We start from the raw sequence: 7,587 nt of genomic DNA on the forward strand, positions 1-7,587 counted from the left end.
TCTAGCCTTGTGTCCACACACCAGCAGTTACAGCACAAGTAATTATCATCTTTCATGAGTCACCAGTAAAAGCACACAAGCTTTCCTCTCCTCAACTTTGTATACAAAGATCCTAGGTTTTCAATATAAATTAGTAGTGTGGTTCAGGTGATATTTAAATAAACATCACCATTAAAATGAATCCTAACTGTACTTGTGTCCTTGAGTTGACTTTTCTCACTTATCTGGGTTCAAATCTGAATAAAAATAGTGCATATTCATTCTCATGTGATGGAATTGCTGGGAATAAGCAGGAGTCAATTTGAATTCAATTGGATTTCACTATGACTACCCATATTAGTTGTATAAATATTTACTAAGCATCCATGTGTTTTCATGCCATGAATCACACTGAGATGGGTGTCCTGCCTACAGATTATCCCCACTGACCCTAAATGCTACAGTTTACCACTTCTAGAGTAATGTTCTTCTGGCAAAATCAGGAGACTGAGTAAAAGCAGAATATAGAACATATTGAAGAGAAGGCAATTAGTATGTAAAGTTTGGGAGGGAGGTTTGCAAGTTCAGCCCCCAGCACTAACCAGAGCTGAGCAGCACTCTGGTTTAAAAAAAAAAAAAAAAATTAAGAGATTTGACAGGTGGTAAGTAGTTCTGGTGGAAGCACAAGTACATACAGACCTAGGGCAGTAAGCAGGGAAGCAAGATAGGACAACAGGATTTCAAGGGACAGGCACAGGGAAAAGACAGTACTGAATGCCAGACTCCATCCTAGCCCATGTCTCATACAGCAGATGGTCTCAGGACTTAGAGTCCTATTCTTCCACCAGACAGGTGTACAAGGGTCCTGATCTCTCTGGCCTTGAGCAAAGCAGTTGATAATGCCCACCTCACAAAGTTAGCATGAAGGATAAATATTGTAGTGTACAGGGAAAAGCTTTGCTAGCTGAAACATGCTCTGCAGTATAAGGGTTATCCAGGGAGTCAGCTTGGACAGGTTGTATTTGAACTTAAACATCTCAGGATTTCTCCATTATGATTGCATTTGGTTGTATTCACCACATAAATCCAATCGTAACTTAACCAGGTAAGAGGTATGTTTTTTTTGCAAATACAGTAAGTCCAGGACTGGAAGGACTCAAGTCTCACTCAAGGACTTTGGCTCATTCTTGACTCCTCTCTACCCTTAGCATTTAGCTTTCATCTTCATGTCAACAGCATGTCTTAGATTGGTCCCCACAGGCAGCCTTGAGGCATGAACTCTCCCATGCAAGTATTTCATTTGGAAGAAGGTCATCCTAAGAAGATTTGGGGGAGTGTGGGAAGTGAGACAGGGAAAAGAACAAAGCCACTGCAGGATATGTTGACAGTTGAGCTACTGCTGTACTTGCTGGAACCTCAGAACCTTCTGCCTCAGCACATCACATGTAATTCACAGTCTCAAAGTTGTTTTACCTGAAGACTAAGCAGTTGGGACATTTAGGCAACAATTTCCTTCTCTAATGGGAGACGACTCCTAGTCACTAAGGCTGGGACTTGCAGCCTGCTGTGCAGTTTAAGCTTGGTCCCTGTAGTGAAAGACCTCAGGTAGACTCACAAGAGCTTAGGGTTGGAAAATCATATAGGAACAGTGAATGCTGAGGGTTATGTGCAGAGTGCTGACAGCATATACTGTGCAGGGCAGCCCCCTCACCTCCAGCATCATGAATACTTCAGACAGCAAGAAGGATAGAAGATCAAAGGACAAAAGACCTAACAGCTGAGCCTACTTTTTGAGAGCTTGTTTGCAGCTTCTAGGAGGGGAGCACAGTTACTCATATACCAGTCCAAGACCAGTCCATCTCTATTTACCAGTCAAAGACCAGTCCATCTCTATTTGGGAAAGCCCACACTCTTCGACCGAGCACGCAGCTTCCGGAGGGACGCACCTGGAGCGGTGAGGGAGGAAAGGAACACCTGCCTAGCCAGTCAGATCAGTCGAATCAACCCTGGTGATCAATGGGGTGACAGATGTCACAGTCAGATTGCCCTCACATCCACTGAGCCTACCTTTTGACTAAGGCAATAGCTTTCCTGAGGCCAGACGCTTGAGGGTTATAAATAATGATAAATCAGTTTTTGAGGGGCCACCAACCTGTGGCAGAGCTGCCACATGGGAAACTTTCTAAGCAGAAGAGAATTTCACCAGGAGAAAGCCTCTGAGTTTGTGTTGCTGTGTGAGCTCCATTGCTATCAGAAATGGCAGGCAGATAAGACCATGCCAATCGATCTGTTTTTCAACAGATCCCTGTTGCACTCAAACTAGAGAATCTGCCAGGAGCAAAATTAAAGGTGGTGTCTGCTCTCTGGGAGAGAACTTGTGGGATTAGCCAGAAAGAAAAGGGTGAGTATGGGTTGATCTCACAAAAGTTGAGAAATAAAAAAGGGAAACAAAGAACTTGGACTGGATTTGGTGTATTGCACTAAAGTAAAGGACTCTTGAGGGGAGGAAGGACTTTCAAGTCCTAGTGCACCATGGTGGAGGAGGACCTATGTTGGGGGTGAGAGTGTTTTTTAGGAAACAAATTTTATACATGTACCAACGACTATATTTACTGTAAACCTCCCCCAATTAATCCTCCCCCAATAAGAAAAAAAGGAAAAAAAATAGTGTGCTAAAAGTGATTCTGTAAGACTCTAAAACAAAGGGACCTGATCTAATGAAGGTCAAAAATTGCCTGAAGAGTGAGCCAGGCAGTGGTATATTTGGATATATTACTATATGCAAGGACCCAGGTTTAAGCCCCCATCCCTCACATACAAGGGAGATGCTTCACCAGTGGCAAAACAGTGCTGCAGGTGTCTCTTTCTCATGCTTATCTCCCCCTCCCACCTCAGTTTCTGTACTATTCAATAGAAATAATAATAATAATAATAATAGAAAGGAAAAACGGCCACTGGGAGTGGTAGATTCTTAGTGTAGCACTGAGCCCCAGCTATAACCCTGGTGGCAAAAAAAAAAAAAAAAAAAGTCCCGATGAAATGAAAACTGGTATTACATTGCCTAGTGATTGTGTGCCTGTTATAAATGAGAGACTTGGATTTAAGGCCTGGGTCCTACTGGGAAACTATATAGACCAGTTTAGAAAGATGTCCTTGTTACAGTCAACCATCTGAAAGACAAGTTAGCATCAAGTGATAAATGGATTAATGTTAGATAATAAATGTAGAACTTGGGGGCTGGGTGGTAGCACAGCAGGTTAAGCACACATGGCCCAAAGTGCAAGGACCAGCGTAAGGATCCCAGTTGGAGCCCCCAGCTCCCTACCTGCAAGAGGGATCGCTTCACAGGTGGTGAAGCAGGTCTGCAGGTGTCTATCTTTCTCCCCTCTCTGTCTTCCCTTCCTCTCTCGATTTCTCTGTCTTATCCAACAACAACAGCTACAACAATAATAACAACTACAACAAAGGGAACAAAAAATGGGAAAAATGGCCTCTAGGAGCAGTGGATTCCACTGAGCCCCAGCAATAACTCTGGAGGCAAAAGAAAAAAATGTAGAACTTAAAGATGAAAAGTGAGTGATCATAGAGGGTCAACAGTACATACTGGTCAAAATAAGATTTAAGCGAAATGAGGGAGGATGAAAAACTTTAGTTGGAGAAGAAAAACTGAATTGGAACTCAGAAGTTCAACTTTATCGTTTAGGTATCACTTCCACCTTCTTGGATATATTTCACATATTCTGCTGTTTTTATTGTAGATTCTTTCTTTACAGGTTTCTGAAGAGTCATCTTTCTTTGTATCCCCTAGTTCCTTTGGTCAGGACCTTTCAAATAAGAGACAGTAAATGTTTTTAATAGAATGGGAAGGGTGAAATTATACCATGGTGTATGACCACAGTCATTTATCTGTATGGATCTTGGGGATGACAGATTAGGAATTGTATCTGCCTCTTCTAAATACCACTCTCCTAATACCACCCACTTTCACAGTTTAAAGACTATCTTCACAACAATGAGTTCAAAATGGATATTTCTAGTGCTAATGCTCTCTTCCAGATTTATGGATCTGATAACTCCAACTTGGCATCTGTACTTGGCTAGACATCTCTAAAAGGCATCTCTAAATATGTCCAAAACAGGACGTTTTAAAAATTGTTTGCCCTGATAGCAAATGGATAAATGAGTTTCTTGCTCCTTCATCTTTTCTTCTTTAATGAAGACTCCACCATCATGACTCTTGCTCAACCACAAAACTTTTTTCATCTTCAATTAATTTCATATCTAGAAGGTCAACAAGTTCTGGGGTTTTTTGTTTGTTTGTTTCAAAACACACACTTCTAGTTGATCCACACTCTGAATTTCCACTGGCACCATCCTTGTCCAAGATACCATTATCTTTTGCCTATAGTATATGATGGGCTCTCTAATTTCTGCTCCCACTCTTTCTGGGTCATCTATTCTCTGTACTGCAACCAGAATGAACTTTCAAAAGCATTAATTGTATTATGTCATCCTCTGCTTATATTTCACAATGTTTTCCATATAGAAAACATTTTTAAAGAAAAATTCATACTCCATGCCTTGACAATCTGTCTTCTTTCTGTGTCTTGAGCTCATCATTCACTTCTTTCCACTTCTCTCTGAGTCCCGACCACCCTAACCCTCAAACATGCCAACCCCAGTTAATATATTTTTAATATATTAAAAAATAAATTTTATTGGGGTAATTAATGTTTTATACTAAATAAAGTTGTTGGTACATGTATAAAAATTTCTCCGTTTTCTGAAAAACACTTTCACACCATCATGTTAAACATTGGGTTTCACTACATGCTAAGTCTATAGAACTATTTAATATTACATTTTAATTTGTTGACATGTTTGCTATCTATTTTCTCTCCTATGGAATGCAGCCATGAAAACAGGGACTGTAACTCTCTTATTTCCTATTATATTGCCAGCAACTCAAACAAGGCTTGGCACTAAATTGGCAACCAGTAAATGTTTATTGCAATCTTGATGCAGCTATATGGGTAAATGCTGATTTGAATGTGAACTTACAGAAATCCTTTAGCATCTTTGACTCGATGTGTCTCCTTCCCTCATGTAGATGAAACAGAATATTATTTGACTCTTTGGAAACACAAAAGAGATAGTTAAGATAAATGGTAAAGTTGAAGGCCTTACCACTTACTATGAGAAAAATATTGGCATGTATGGCCAAAGAACCATCAGAAAGTGGCAATGACAGGCTAATGGAAAAAAGGAATTCATTTGTTTCATTACCTATGAACTGAGTAAGATGGGATAAAATTAAATGTATCTATTTGTAATATAAGAATCCATAAATACAACTTACATTAACCCAAAGCAGAGTAAGACTTTGTTTATCTGGCATCTACAGGTATTTTGTTAAAAATACTTTCAACTTGACTTTTTAATTTTCCAACTTGACTATTTTAATTGAAATAGTTTTCAAGTAAATTTCAGTATCACTTTCTCTGACAGCACCTGAACAGAGTCTTTTGTCAATGATTTTAGGACATTGTTATCTGCTTACATTACTATATGTGGGTATAAGATAGTAGTAAACTAAAGTCACAGGAGTGTGGAACTTTCTGAGACCTCTTAAGTGTAGTGTATAGGTTTTTATTTCCTTTCTCATGTATTTAATCTTCAGGTGTTTGTAGGGCACCTAGCCCACACAGACTGGATACTGAGGACTACACCAGAATGATAAACATGAAAGACATGGTCCATGCCTCTTGGAGCCCACAATCTTTGGGGAAGAACCACTGTGATCAAGTAAGTACAGATGTGACAAGAATCTGAGGCCTGCCCTGAGGCTCACGACACGCCTCCCAAAGAAGCAGCCTTTCTCCTAACTCCTAAGAAGGTATTGCTCAAGGAATGAATGTTTCTGCTATGTAAAAGTTCGTACAAAGGCTGTACACAGTGAGAGCCAATGTGCATACAAACAACAGAAGACTAAAAATGGTCCCAGTGATGCTATGAAGTCAACTGGGCCTGGCTTAAGCCTTCCCCCCACAACCTTAGACCTGAAATTTTAGTCTTCATTCTAAAAACAAATTAAATGATTTTTAAAGAAGGTAATAACCTGATTAATATTTCAAAAATATATATTAGAGAAAAATAATCTCTAAATGTATGAGTTTAGATGTATTTGTGGCTTTGCCAGAAACAGAGGTCACAATAGCTCCTCGTCTTCTGGAACTAACAGGTATACAGATGGCATAGGGAGAGCACAAAAATGGAGAAGTGAATGTTGTGGTTTAGAAAGTTGGATTTCACAAATGAATCTAATTAGCACAAGTACATACAATATTGTACATGTAGGAGTCCTGTGAATGAATGTCTGTGCTTCAAGCTCACTTATATCTGGCTTTGAATCTCAGCTTCCTCTCTTGAAGAAGAATGAGATGTTTTAAGGGGTGCTCATCTCTAGAATGCAGAAAGTCACACAGCCTAGCAGGCAGAGACTCAACAGGAGGCTTGCCACCTATTCACCAAGTCACCACAGGTGGATTACTTAATCTCTTCAAACACAAGTTTTTCTGGTTATGAAAACACAAATTCTTCAGGCAATTATGAATGCAAAAAAAAGTCTGACATAAAAAAGTATCAGCAAGTATAAGGATTTCTCTGTCAAACTGTAATTTGTCATCTGATGGTTCACATATTAGCTCACTAATATAAGTAAAAGAATTTGGCAATGAATATTTCACTTGGGGGAAAATAAGAAGCCCCTAATGATTTAAAAACTGGTATTACATGCTATGTTTTCCTTTATCTTTTGAGACTTAGTAATATTTTAGAGAAGCATTTTGCTCCATATATCTGTCCAACTTTGGAGCTCATGAGTATCTTCATGTAACAGCTTGGCTAAATACTTGTTTTGAACACTTGGCGTTTTTCTCCCTGGTTTGTCTATTCTGGGCATGTTATTTACTTGGACTTGAATGTATTAGTATACACTCTGCTGAGAACTAACAGTTTCTGAATTCTGAGCATCCATGTGAAAATGAGTCTGCTTGGCTTCTTTATGGCTTCTTTTCAGATCCCAGAGGTTCTAGTAACAGTTATGTACCCTATATTTTTCTTATATAGGATACATAACATATAAAATAACTGGGATTTCAAAAGTTTAATACCTGCACATTGTTTAAAAATATAAATAATATAGTGCCGGGATAGCCTGAGGGTACTTCTTCCCGAGCTAGTGCTCTCTGGGTTGGAGAGAACTCAACTGGAGCCGATCTAGGCTGCTTTGTGGGAGAGGGATCAGGAACTTGTGCCACACTAACTTCACAGGAGATACACTCTGGAACTCTCGGAGCCAGAAAACAATTTCCAAGTGTCTTTAATGAGAAGAGCAGCTGTTTTTATACTCTCCAAGTAGGGTGGAAACAGGATGTGATATAGAGGAGGTGGAGCGAAAAGTGACTGGTGAAAATCAGAGTGTGACAAAGAGAGGATCAGGGTGTGACAAGGAGAGGGGGTGGAGCAGGTGAGAATTCTACCACTAAACCACCAATGCCCTGGAGGGAGTGTGGTGCTTTACATAAATGTAAAAGTGATTTATGTAAA

This window comes from Erinaceus europaeus, chromosome 9, assembly GCF_950295315.1.
Source record: "Erinaceus europaeus chromosome 9, mEriEur2.1, whole genome shotgun sequence".
NCBI classification, from domain to species: domain Eukaryota; kingdom Metazoa; phylum Chordata; class Mammalia; order Eulipotyphla; family Erinaceidae; genus Erinaceus; species Erinaceus europaeus.